The sequence below is a fragment of the Pseudorca crassidens genome, chromosome 3 (genome assembly GCF_039906515.1).
Source record: "Pseudorca crassidens isolate mPseCra1 chromosome 3, mPseCra1.hap1, whole genome shotgun sequence".
Classification (NCBI taxonomy): Eukaryota; Metazoa; Chordata; class Mammalia; order Artiodactyla; family Delphinidae; genus Pseudorca; species Pseudorca crassidens.
Window position 1 is genome coordinate 158,984,356 of NC_090298.1, and position 13,591 is coordinate 158,997,946.

Genomic DNA, 13,591 nt, shown 5'->3' on the forward strand with positions numbered 1-13,591 from the left:
AGGGGAGGGGTAAGCTGGGATGAAGTAAGAGAGTGGCATGGACATATATACACTACCAAATGTAAAACAGATAGCTAGTGGGAAGCAGCCGCAGAGCACAGGGAGATCAGCTCAGTGCTTTGTGACCACCTAGAGGGGTGGGATAGGGAGGATGTCCCTCTCCACGCCCATGCAAGTGGGAGGAGATATAGGGATATAGGTACCTGTATAGCTGATTCAGTTTGTTATACAGCAGAAGCTAGCATGCCATTGTAAAGCAATTATACTCCAATAAAGATGTTAAAAAAAAAAAGTCTTATGTGAGCTTCTGGAGCCCCAGGAAAAGCCCTTCCCAGCACCCGTGCCATGCTCCACCTTTACCCACTTCCAGATGTCTTTTTGGTACCATCTCCCTGGTCTGGCCACTGCCTCCATTTCCTCCCCTCCCACTCTGACCTTAGTCTATTGAGCCAGGCTAAAGACTCTGGTGAATTGGTAACCACACAGTTCTGTCTCTTGCTACGGCCTGAGCTCCATGACCTCTGGCACAGCTGATGGAACTTATTACCATGCTTCCTCATCCCCCCAGATGTGATCCATCTCCACCTCCAGACCCATGCCTCTGCCTGTCCTCTTTCTAAGTGCAGTTGTGATCAACACTTCTGCTTTCCCATCCTCTTCTCAGTCCAACTCCTGGAATAACATCACTGACTCACTCTGCTGGCATCCACTGTCTTCCCAGTACAGGTGACTCACAGATGCACTTCTCCTGATGGGCCTAGCTGCCTCCTGGGTGTCTCCCTGAATGGCCCACAGGCCTTTTAGACTCCAGGTAACCCAGAGTTTCTCAACTGTGGCACTGCTGACATTTGTGGCTGGATCATTCTCTGTGGTGGAGGCTGTCCTGTGCATTGTAGGATGTTGAGCAACATTCCTGGCCTCCACCCAAAAGACCCCTGTAGCATCTCTCACTCCACAGGATGACAATCAAAAGTATCTTGAGACATTGCCAAATGTCCTCTGAAGGGACAGTCTGCCCCAGCTGAGAACTGCTGGGATAGCCCAAATCAAACCACAAACTTGAAGTGCTGTCGTTTGTCCAGCCCATGCTCTGCGCCAAGCGTGGGGCTGAGTGCACTGCAAACACCATCTCATCTTGTGGTCATCTCCCCCGTTTTATCTGTCAGGAATGGAGGCCTACAGGGGTCACATGACTTGCCCAAGGTCGCGTGGCCAGGAAGTGTTTCCCCATCCCCGGGCCCCTCAACTTGCTCCTCCTTCCTTTTCTCCATCTCTCTAAAGGCAGAGAAGCTGGGCTGACACCCTCTCTTCTCCTCCTCGGTTCTCTCGAAACCCACATCCAGCTAGTCACCCATGTGGACATCCTCCACAACCCTAAAAACTAAATAAGCTCCAATGTGCTTTAAAACAACCAACCGGGAATTCCCTGGTGGTCCAGTGGTGAGGACTCCGCGCTCTCACTGCTGAGGGCCCGGGTTCAATCCCTGGTTGGGGAAGTAAAATTCCACAAGCCAGAAAACAAGTCAACCAACAGGGGGCTTCTTCCCCGCTCAAGCACTGTCCATGGCTCCCCACTGCTCCCCAGGTCAACCCTCAGCCACTGGGTTTGGCCTTCAAGGTCCTGCACCCCTCCAGCCTCTTTGTCTCTCACATCCTGAGGCCAGAGAAAGCCACCCGCCCAGCCACACCCTCTGGTTTCTCTGTGCTCGAGCCCTACTCCCTTTCCTGCACCTGTTGAAATCCAACCTCTCCCTGCCGTCCCAGCTCAGATGTCACATCCCTCATGTTGCCTTTCTTGGCCTCCCTTCTGCCTCCTCCAAAGCAGCAAAGTTTCAATTATTTGTATCTCCTCTTCTTCACCTTGAAACACTGTCCCCTCCCACCCTCACCGCCTAGTGAGAACTTCATGAAAATGAAGGATGAAGAAATCATCCAAGTCTACCACCTGCTGGGGCAAAGCGGGGCATCTTACACTTGTTCTAGAATTCCCTGCTTCAAGTTTTGAGCCCTCTGCTTCTTGTTTTCTGGAATTTGTATTTTTCCAAAACTCAAATTCAGAGATCTTCAGCCTCCTCCTCTGTCTTTATCTTAATCCAGACTGATCGTTTTTGATTCTGAAATTTCAGCCATTCACAATTACCTGTCACCACTTTTTGCCCTATGTACTTATTACCTTTCTATTACTTAATGAATAGTTTTCTCTCGGGGCTCTTCCTTTTAAGCCTTATTATTTTAAGCAAAATTTATAATGCTATTATTATATCCATGAGACTGCAGATTTGATGTTCAGGCCAAATATATATTTTTCTTCTACGTATCCAAACGAATCTCTCATTTAATATAACTACATAAACCAGAAAATGAATAGAAAATGTTCCTCCACGTGCCATATACAATTACTGGGCTTGAGTTCGGGTTTTTTGTAGCAGGAGCCACCGGCTTTCCTTACTTGGCCCTGCAAAAAACCTTTCTCTGCTCTAAAATGAAATGAAATGAAGTAAAATAACCAGGCTTAATAGCTAAGGGTACTTGTATCAGCCTCTGGGAACCAGCCAGAGCATTTTCTGTAAGGTTCAGACTTGTAAAAATTCATTCATTCATTCAAAATTTATTCTTTTCTGTCTTTATTTAGGTATAATTGACAAATAAAAATTGTGTATATTCAAGATGTACAACATGATTCAACATTTATTCTTGTTATTCAGGTTTTAGCCAGTGACCTGATACCCAACCTCATACAGTAGAATCCCTTCTACCTCATGTCAAAACCCTTTGTTATATCCCTTCATTGATGGAAATATCTGTATCTATTTCCCCACTTGAATCTCAGTTCCATGAGGACAGGGATTTGGTCTGTTTTATTCTCTGCCATATTCCCAGCACCTAAAACAATGGTTGGAGCACAGTGGGTGCTCCATTGTTGCACAGACTAATTCTGAGCCAATCACTGCCCAGCTCAGCACCAGCTGATCCTGGGAGGGGGCACTCTCAGGGAGACTGGCTGTGTTGGGTCTTCGTTGCTGCGCATGGGGTCTCTCTAGTTGCAGCGAGCAGGGGCTACTCTTTGTTGTGGTTCGTGGACTTCTTACTGCGGTGGCTTCTTCTGTTGTGGAGAACAGGCTCTGGGTGTGCAGGCTTCAGTAGCTGTGGTGCGCGGGCTCAGTAGCTGCGGCTTGTGGGCTTAGTTGCTCTGCAGCATGTGGGATCTTCCTGGACCAGGGATCGAACCCGTGTCCCCTGCATTGGCAGGCGGTTTCTTAACCACTGTGCTACCAGGGAAGTCCCTCTTGAACTTCTTTATGGTTTACGGCAGTTCTAACTCTGGAACTCATTGAGAGGGGAGTATTATCTTCTCAGAGCTTCAGGCTTCTCTAATTGACCTGGCCCTTGCCTGAACCTGGACAGTCATATCTCTCCTCAAGCCTGCATCCTGTGCCTCAGTTTTCCTAGATGGACCTGCACTAAAGCTTGGGCCTCTGCTCTCCAGTGTTTTTCCTCCGCTTTGATGGATATTTTTGGGCATCTGGTATGTGCAAGGTCGTTTGCTTGGTCCTGGGGAGACGGTGGGGAGCTGGGGGCCAGCTGTGAGTCCTCCCAACCTGTCTGCCCACTTGCCCAGATCAGCCACCCACTCACCAACCAGGGAATGGTATCTGCCTCACATTAGGGGGCAGGGCTGACTCTGGGCACCTCTGGAGAAGATGGGCTGGCCAAGGAGAACCTCCTAGTTGGAGGGGTCAAGGTGGCTGGCAGGGGATGGGTGGGGTGGGAGGAGCAGAAAAAGTGTCTGTGGTGCATTTTTTTTTTTTTTTTTTTGCAGTACGCGGGCCTCTCACTGCTGTGGCTTCTTCCGTTGCGGAGCACAAGCTCCGGACGCCCAGACTCAGCGGCCATGGCTCACGGGCCCAGCCGCTCCGCGGCATGTGGGATCTTTCTGGACCGGGGCACGAACCCGTGTCTCCTGCATCGGCAGGCGGACTCTCAACCACTGCGCCAGCAGGGAAGCCCTGCTTTTTTTAAAAAAATATTTATTTATTTATTTAGGCTGCACTGGGTCTTAGCTGTAGTACACAGGATATTAGTTGCTGCATGAGGGATCTTTAGTTGTGGCATGTGGACTTCTTAGTTGTGGCATGCATGCGGGGAGCTAGTTCCCCGACCAGGGATCGAATCCAGGCGCCCTGCATTGTGAGCACAGAGTCTTACCCACTGGACCACCAGGGAAGTCCCTGTGGTGCTTGTTGAAGCTGGAGGTCTTCCTGGAGGGAGAGGCTGGCTGCAGAGCTCCAGGCTGGTGTGTTGGACCCAAGATCCAGAGGGAGCAGAATGGCTGGCTCCCAAGGGCTGGTGGAGTCTGCAGATTTCTGGCGTCCCAGAGGAGGCCCTGTGGCCCATGGGGCACCAGGGATGCTGGCTTAGGGACTCCTGTCCCAGCTTGGGAGCAGGCCCTGAACTGGAGGCCCTGAGGGGTGCTGGTGTGGGAGGAGGGTACTAGAGAGTGGTCCAGAGGGGGATTTGGGCGCTAAAGGGAGTCAGGGTGGCAGGAACCCTGATGGTTGGGGCCTCTGGGTATCTTAAGTCTTTGTCTCCTTGCCTGTGTCTTTCTCTGTCTCTGTGTCTTTCTCTCCATCTCTCCACCTGTCACTCTCCAACTCATCCTCTGTTGTCTTTCCCTTTCTGTCCCTCTCCACGCCTCCATGTCTCTTGTATCTCGTTTTCTCCATCTCTGGAGGCCGCACCTCAGTCCCCGCCCAGAGGCTGTTGAGATCGGGGGCGTGACAGGGGCGGGCCTCTCCTTGTGGCCGGCTGGTCTGGGTTAAAGAGCTGGGCCGCCTGACGGCAAGTCAGAGCCGAGGTTTCGGTTCAGGCGGATCTGGTTCGAGGGAGGGAGGCCGAGACCCGCAGGGTGAGCGCGCGTGGGGTGGCGGACTGTAACCTGAGGGCGGCCTCAGCCCTGCGCGGTAACCCGAGGTGCACCAGCTCCGGGGCTGGTAGCGCGGGTACGAGGGTCTGCGCGCGGCGGCGGGCGGGTGCACTGCCGGCCCCGGGAATCCCCAGGAACCAGGACGGGACTGCCTGTGAGGGACGTGTGTGTGTGTGTGTGTGTGTGTGTGTGTGTGTGTGTGTGTGTGTGTGTGTGTGTGTGTGTGTGTGTGTGTGTGTGTGTGTGTGTGTGTGTGTGTGTGCGTGCGTCCCCCCGACCGTCGCTGCATTTGTGTGAGGTTTCTTCTATGTGCGCCTCGGAGTCCTGGGTGTATCCTTCTCTCTGGGTGTCCATGGTGGGAAGGGCCTCAAGAAGACACCTCTCCGAATCAGGGCATCTTAGACGGATCCAAGCCCAGCCCTGTGACGCCTCCTGAAGGCTGGTTGGGGTCACTGGGATTTCACCACTCCACATTGTCTTAAAGGGGAGGCAGTGCGTCCCACTGATGGACCTTAGTCTTGTGGTGCCGCCGCCTTCACAGTCTCACACACATCACAGGCGCAGAGCCTCCAACTGACCCTCTATGAAAAGAGGATGCCTGCCTGGGTCCCCACAGTTGGCTGTGAGGGTCGCGTGAGGTCCTGCAGTTGGTCCCAGCTGATGTTCGTTGGATGTTTGTTTGAAATAATGCTCCCTGGTGTCCCAGGGGTCTGGCCCTTCCCCCTTGGACCAGAGGGGGGCTAGCCAGCAGGGACCATGCAAAGCAACTGAGGCCCACCAGCTGATAAGTCTCAGGCTGGAGGTGGGAGGGAGACAATGGGGGAGCTGGGATTTGAACAAACCAGCCCCGGCTGACCCCAAAATCCTGGGCACTTTCCGAAGGCTCTGGCCTCTCTGTATAGCCCAGCTTGGGTTTCTGAGCAGTAACATTAGCTCTGGGCTAGTGTGCAGCCGTGACCTTGGTTGGTATCCGCAGAGGGGTTTGGTTGACTCTGGAGACATTCAAGAGTCATCCAGACGGTATGGGACCCCATCTCTTCTCCCTGGAAAGACTTGGGCCTGATTCTCGAAATCCTGGGTGGCTGAGTTACAATCATGAATGTGATGGTAGTACCGACAGCCGTGAGAGGTACCTTTGATCAAGGACTTACTGTCCTTGATGAAGCACTGAGCTGAGCACATTAAAAAACGCTTAGTTGTCATCTCAGCCCCATGAAGTTGGTAATAGGGTTCCTGTCTTATGGATGAGGAAGTTTAGGCTCCGAGAGGTGCAGACACTCACCTGAGGTCACACAGCTAAGATGCAGAGCTCCAAGGAGTCCTTTCTGAGGTGCACATCCAAGCATGGCCACATTTGATGGAGATGATGGGCAGAGACATTGCAGCCCTGGAATGATCTAGAGTACTGGTAGTTTGTTTTTTTTTGCGGTACGCGGGCCTCTCCCGTTGCGGAGCACAGGCTCCGGACGCGCAGGCCCAGCGGCCATGGCTCACAGGCCCAGTCGCTCCGCGGCATGTGGGATCTTCCCGGACCGAGGCACGAACCCGCATCCCTTGCATCGGCAGGCGGACTCTCAACCACTGCGCCACCAGGGAAGCCCTTACTGGTAATTTTTAAGCTTCTTTTTCTGCCAGGATCTCCTCTCAGCTGGTGCTGAGAGGAACAGGCATGCCAGCCTCCCACAGCATCCTGAGAGTGTCGGCTTTGAATTTGTCTCACTTTTATAAATATTGTAATAGAAATAGGAATAATGGCTGAAATTTTGCATGTTATGTGCCAAGCCTCATCTCACTGAAGTGTCCCAGACAAACTTAGGAAGTAGGTCCCTTTATTATTAACCCATTTCACAGATTGGAAATGGGATGCTGAGGATGGGGACTGGACTCACTCCAGGCTGCTTACTTGGGGAGGGGCAGAGCTGTGATTTGAATCCAAAAATGCATTTTTAAAGAATAATGCAATCCCCAAACACCTCTTCATTTTATTTTTAATTTTTTAAGTTGAAGTGTAATATACATACAGGAAAATGCACATTCTAGAACTGGGGTTTTTGCAAACTGAACCCACGCATGTCACCAGCACCCAGATCGAGAAAGAGAATAACTGCCTGCATCCCCAAACATGCCCCCCCATTGAAGCATCTTAATTCATTTTTCATTAATTTCAACTAATTAATTTTTTATTGAAGTATAGTCGATTTACAATGTTGTGTTAATTTCTCCTGTACAGCAAAGTGATTAAGTTATACATATATATTCCTTCCTTTTTTATATTCTTTTCCATTATCACAGGATATTGAAAATAGTTCCCTGTGCTATCAACTAATTAAATCTTAACAGACTTTACTTTTTTTTTTTTTTTTTTGCGGTACACGGGCCTCTCACTGCCGTGGCCTCTCCGGTCGCGGAGAACAGGCTCCGGACGTGCAGGCTCAGCGGCCATGGCTCACGGGCCCAGCTGCTCCACGGCATGTGGGATTTTCCCGGACCAGGGCACGAACCCGTGTCCCCTGCATCAGCAGGTGGGCTCTCAACCACTGCGCCACCAGGGAAGCCCCAGACTTTACTTTTTAGAGCAGTTTTAGGTTTACAGAAAAATTACCCAGAAAGTATGGGGTTCCAACACACCCCCTCAACTCGACTGTTATTAACATCTCTCATTGGTGTGGTGCACTTGTTACACTTGATGAACTGATATAGAACATTATTATTATTTTTATTTTTAACATGCTAGGTTTCCCCCCCATCTTTCACTTATTTATTTATTTATTGGTTGCGTTGGGTCTTCGTTGCTGCGCGTGGGCTTTTCTCTAGTTGTGGCGAGCGGGGGCTACTCTTCCTTGCAGTGCGCAGGCTTCTCATTGCGTTGGCTTCTCTTGTTGCGGAGCGCGGGCTCTAGGGCGCGTTGGGCTTCAGTAGTTCTGGCTCACGGGCTTAGCTGCTCCGTGGCATGTGGGATCTTCCTGGACCAGGGATCAAACCTGTGTCCCCTGCATTGGCAGGCGGATTCTTAACCACTGCGTCACCAGAGAAGTCCCTAGAACGTTGTTATTAACTAGAGTCCATAGTTTACATTAGAGTTCATTCTTTGGCTTGTACAATTCACTAATTAATTTTAATAGTTAAAACACTTTTGAATGGTCAATATGTGCTCAGGGTATAGAAAATCAAAAAGTCCCCAAAGATGGAGACAGAAAGGTAAGCCTCCCTTCCAATCCTGCCCCCAGTTTTTGCAGGCTCCTTTCAGAGGCAGCCACCGTGATAAATTTCTCATGGGTCCTCAAAACCTTTTTTTCTGCATTTAAAAAAATTGAGGCAAAATTCATCTAACATAAAATAACTATTTTAAAGTGAACAATTCGGTGGCATTTAGTACATTCACAATGTTGTGCAATCACCACATGTATCTGTTTTCAAAATATTTCCATCATCCAGAAAGGAGACCTCCTCACTCCCCACTCCCGTTCCCCCCCAGCCCCTGGCAACCACGAATCTGCTTTCTGTCTCCCACCTATCCTGGATATTTTATATAAACCGGATTATACAATACATGGCCTTTTGTGTCTGGCTTCTTTCACTCAGATTGATGTTTTTGAGGTTCATCTGTATTGCAGCCTGTGTCAGTGCTTCATTCCTTTTCATGGCTGTATAATATTCCATGGTATAGATACACCATATGATATCTATCCATCACCAGTTGATGGACATTTGGGCTGCTTTCACCCTTTGGTGATTGTGAATAGTGCCGCTATGAATATTTGTACACAAGTATCGGTTTGAGTCCCTGTTTTCCATTCTTTTGGGTATACACCTAGGAGTGGAATTCTGGGTCATGGAATGATTCTATAGTTAACTTTTTGCGGGACCATCAAATTGTTTCCCACAGCGGCCGCACCTCCTCAAAACTTTTTGTAGCACTTTCTTTGGGGATTTGGACAGAACTGCTCTGTTTGAGGGGAGGAGGAACCCAGCTGTGGAAAGTAGAGGACTTCCTCAATGCACCCATTTGTTGAGCTCCTCCCATGAACATCAGATGGACCTCTTTCTTTTATTCCCATTTTGTGGATGAGAAGACTGTGGCTCCCAGGGGGAGAGCCAGTTGGGGACCCACAGCATGTGTTTTTTCTGCTAGGAGTAGAGCTGGTGTCTGTCCCAGGAAAGACTGCAGCCTGCACCTGTCCTGAGGGATGGTGAGGTGGGCACAGGGTTTCTCTGGCCCTCCCATGCACCCACCCACCTGGAGCAGGGACCCCTTTTTCAGGGCTCACACTTTATCTTGTTCCACTTCCTTCCCATTTCAATCCTTCAGGAAGACATCTCTTTGGTCAGAACATCAGCTGCGATTTTCCTGGGTGGAGGTGGGGGCTTTTGTTGTGACTCCAAGTCCCCCAGCTTCCTCTGAGGGTTACTGGAAAGAGGAAAGGCATGCATGACTGTGAAAGTCACTGCGTACAGCAGGTGCTCAATAATTCTTTTGAGAGCAAAGGAAAGGAGGTAGATGATTGCCGTGCAAAATGGGCTGTCAGGGCAGAGCTGGGCCTGGAGGACAAGGGGAAGCTGGTGCGGGCAGAGCTGGGGGAGGGGCATGCAGGGTGGAGGGAACAGCAAGTGTAGAGGCTCTGAGGTAGGAATGAACTTAGCCTGTGGCTGGAGTGGCCGGAGTTGGGTGAGTGAGGGGGAGAGCGGTGGGAGACAGAGTTGGAGGTGTCAGCAGGGGCAGGCCACACAGGGCAATGGGGTCCATGGGAAGGAGTCTGAATTGCTTTCAGAGTGTAATGGCGGGGCCATAGGAGGAAGGGGAAGGTCATGTCTGATTTAATTTTAGGAAGAGCCCTCTGACTTCTGTGTGGAGAATGGACTGCTGGGGGCCAAGCATGGAACTCGGGACCGATGGGAGGAGGCTACCACAGCGGTGAATTGACATCGATTGGGATGATGGATGGAGAGAAATGAATGGATGTGAAAGATGTTTAGGCTGGATAACTGGCAGCAGCTGGCAACAGATCGAATGGAGGAAGAAGGAAGGAGGTGGGGGTGAGGGGAATCTGATACCCGTGGGGGAATATCCAGGCGGTAGCTGGACCTATCAAGGGGGCCACTGAGACATAGGAGGCACCTCAGAGACGAGTCACGGAGGCCATGGGAGGGCGTGAGATCCTCAGGAGGTGTGCACAGAGGGAGAGGAGACCACCCAGGACCAAGCTCTAAGGAACACCAACATTTACAAATTGGGTGAAGAAAGGGGGGGTCCAAAACGGACTGAGAAAGGGGAGCTTTGTGGCTGAGGTGGAGGATGGACAGGGTTCACCTCCCAAAGGGCTTTGGATACCAGGCTGGGGGGAGTGGGGAGCCCTGGAGGGAGTTAGAGCAGAGGAATGACAGGCCTTTAGAAAGGTATCTGTAGTGGATGGGGTAGAAGCCAGACCACAGCCAGCTTGCCCAGGGGTTAGATGTGACCCATGTGACCTGTTGGCTGAATATGTTGACTCCAGACCACACACAGGAAAGGTCATACCATGGTGGACTCAGAGATCATCTCTCACAGCTACCCCCAGTTCCATATGGGGAACTGGGGGTGACAGTAAAAGCAGTCAGTGGAGGAGTTAGGATTAGAACCCAGCTGCTTATGGTGTGTGTGTGTGTGTGTGTGTGTGCATATTTTAGTAAGAAAGCCCCCTTCATATAGGTTCCTCACTTCACTCAGGCCTCTGCCCAGATATCCCTCTCCAGAGAGGCCTCCCTGGACCACTTCATCTAAAAGAATTGCTCCCCATCCTCTTACTCTGAGTATTAGTGCCCTGTAGCTGCTGTAACAGATTTCCGTGAACTGGATGGCTTAAAACAACACAATTTATTAGCTCTTGGATTTGCAGGCCAGAAGTCTGCAATCCAGGTGTCGGCAGGGCCACACTCCTTCTGAAGAATCTAGGGGAGGATCCTTCCTTGTCTCTTCCAGCTTCTGGGGGCTCCAGGTGTTCTTTGGCTTGTGGCCGCATCACCCCAATCCCTGCCTCTGTCTTCACACGGCCTTCTCTTCTGTGTGCCAGATCTCCCTCTGCCTCTCTCTCACTCTCTTTCTTTGGCTGCGCTACGTGGCTTACGGAATCTTAGTTTCCTGACCAGGGATTGAACCCGGGTCCTCGGCTCCCTCTGCCTCTCTCTTAGAGGGACACTTGTGATTCCAGTTAGGACCCACCTGGACAATCCAGAATCATCTCCCCATCTCTAGATCCTTACCTTAATCCCACCTGCAAAAATTTTTCCATATAAGGTCACAGGTTCTAGGGATTAGAATGGGATATCAATGCGGGGGGGCCAATATTCAGCCACTCCCCCATCCCCACTTTACCTTCTTCAGAACATGTAGCCTTTCTGTGGTGTCCTAGCATGTCTGTTGGTGGTCACCACCCCTAAGGGCCAGGACCATGTCTGTCCTGCCATCATTACATCCCCATGCCTAGAACAGAGTCACACACATAGCGGGGGCTCAGAAATGATTTGCCAACTGAATGCTGAAGAGAAGCATGTAGAACCCTTAGTGGAAGTCCTGGCCTGTGGAAGCCAGAGGAAGGTCACCATTCTTCGTAGTAACCGCTAGCTGGCTTCCCCGATATTGCTGGCGAAAATCATTATCCATCACTAAATTGGTAAAGAAATAAATACCCATGGCTACTTCCTGTGGTGTGTGTCACCTAGAGCTGCCCATGGGAGAGGCAGCCCAATTGCACATCAGTGGTCTTAGTTCAGAGCATATGCCTGGGACTCGTGACTCGGAGCTCTCTGTGTTTCATTTTGGAAGGTTGCTTACTCTCTCCCCCTCCCCCTCCCCTTCCAGCCCTCCAGAGGGCATATTGCCTACACCAGGCTTTCTGTATTTTAAAAAAGATTTTAACTGTGGTAAAATACACATAACATTTACCATTTTAACCATTTAAGTGTATAGTTCAGTGGTATTAAGGGCATTCACATTGTTGTGCAACCATCACTACCATCTATCTCCAGAACTTTTCCATCTTCCCCAGCTAAAACCCTGTATCTGTTAACATTAACTCACCATTTCCCCCTCCCCCAGACCCTGGCAACCACCATCCTCCTTTCTGTGTCTATGAATGTGACCAGCCCAGGGACCTCATATAAGTGGAATCATACAGTGTTTGTCCTTTTGTGTCTGGGTTATTTCATTTAGCATAATGTCATCAAGGTTCTTCGGTGTTGTAGCATGTGTTACAGTTTCCTTCCTTTTTAAGGCTGCATAATATTCCGCTGTATGAATGGACCACATTTTGTTTATCTATTTTTTCATTGATGGATGCTTGGGTTGCTTTCACTTTTTGGCTATTGCGAATAGTTCCACCATGAACATGAGTGTACAAATATCTGTTTGAGTCTCTGCTTTCATTTCTTTTGGGGATCTACCCAGAAGTGGTATTGCTAGAACATATGGTAATTCTATGTTTAATTTTTTGAGGAACCACCATACTGTTCTCTGCAGCACGGCTGCACCATTTTACATTCACTCCTGCAATGCATAGGTTTCCAATTTCTCCACATCCTTGCCAACACTTGTTATTTTCTTACTTTCTTTCTTTAATAGTAGCCATCCTAATGAGTCGTCATGTCATCTGCCTTGTAAGTCAGACCATTCCAATGGGGTCCTCCACATTTGGTAATGACCCATCCTCCTGCTTTCCCAGGACACAGCAACCAATAGAAACTTCACCTCTGCCTGGATGATGTGGTTGGACTTTGGCTGGTGGAAGAGCCAGTGGCTTGGAGGTCCTGGGAGGGGGCACCCCTGGCAGGGGTGGGTGGGTGTTGAGGACACAGGTGAGAACCTGCAGTGCAGGGTTTCTTTAGCTCTGTTGTCCAAGGAGGTGGGAGCACAGAGGGAACCCTTGGCTCATAGGACTGAGTGGAAAAGATTGATGAGAGCAGGACCTGAGCATTTTCAGCAGTCTCCTTGGTGTTGTCTGAGATCCATGGGCCCTCAAATTGATTGAGGTTGGCCTTGGTGGGGGTTCAGGGGACCCCTGCCAGCTCCCAACTCCCGTGAGTTGGAGGCACCGAGCTTGAATTTTCTTGAAAATGGAGAGAATGACGGGACCTGCCTTCAAAGATTGCTTTAAGATTCCATGAAATGAGGCACCACCCTGATGGTGGTGCATGGCAGGTAGTAAGTGCTCTACACCTGGTCACTGTGTTATTAGTATTATTGGTACACACCCACTCTGTTTTGGTTCCTTCAGGAGCTGACGCTAGGGCAAGGATTTGAGTGCAAGTAGTTTATGTGGGATGTGATCACAGAAACGACGAATAAGGGAGAAGGCAGTGAACCTAAAAGAATTGAAAACATGGACTCAAACAAATCCATAGACATGCATGGTCATAGCAGCACATTTCATAGTAGTCAAAAGGTGGAAACAACCCAAATGTCCTATAGATGAATGGATAAACAAAATGTGATAAATTCTTACAATGGACTATTACTCAGCAGTATAAGAAATGAAGCACTGATACATGCTACAAAGTGGATGAACCTTGAAAACATCATTCTGAGTGAAGGAAGCCACAAAAGACATGAAAAGTCGCTGTGTATGACTCCCTTTATATGAAATGTCCAGAATAGGCAAATCCGTAGAGACAGAAAAAAGATTAGCGGTTTCCAGG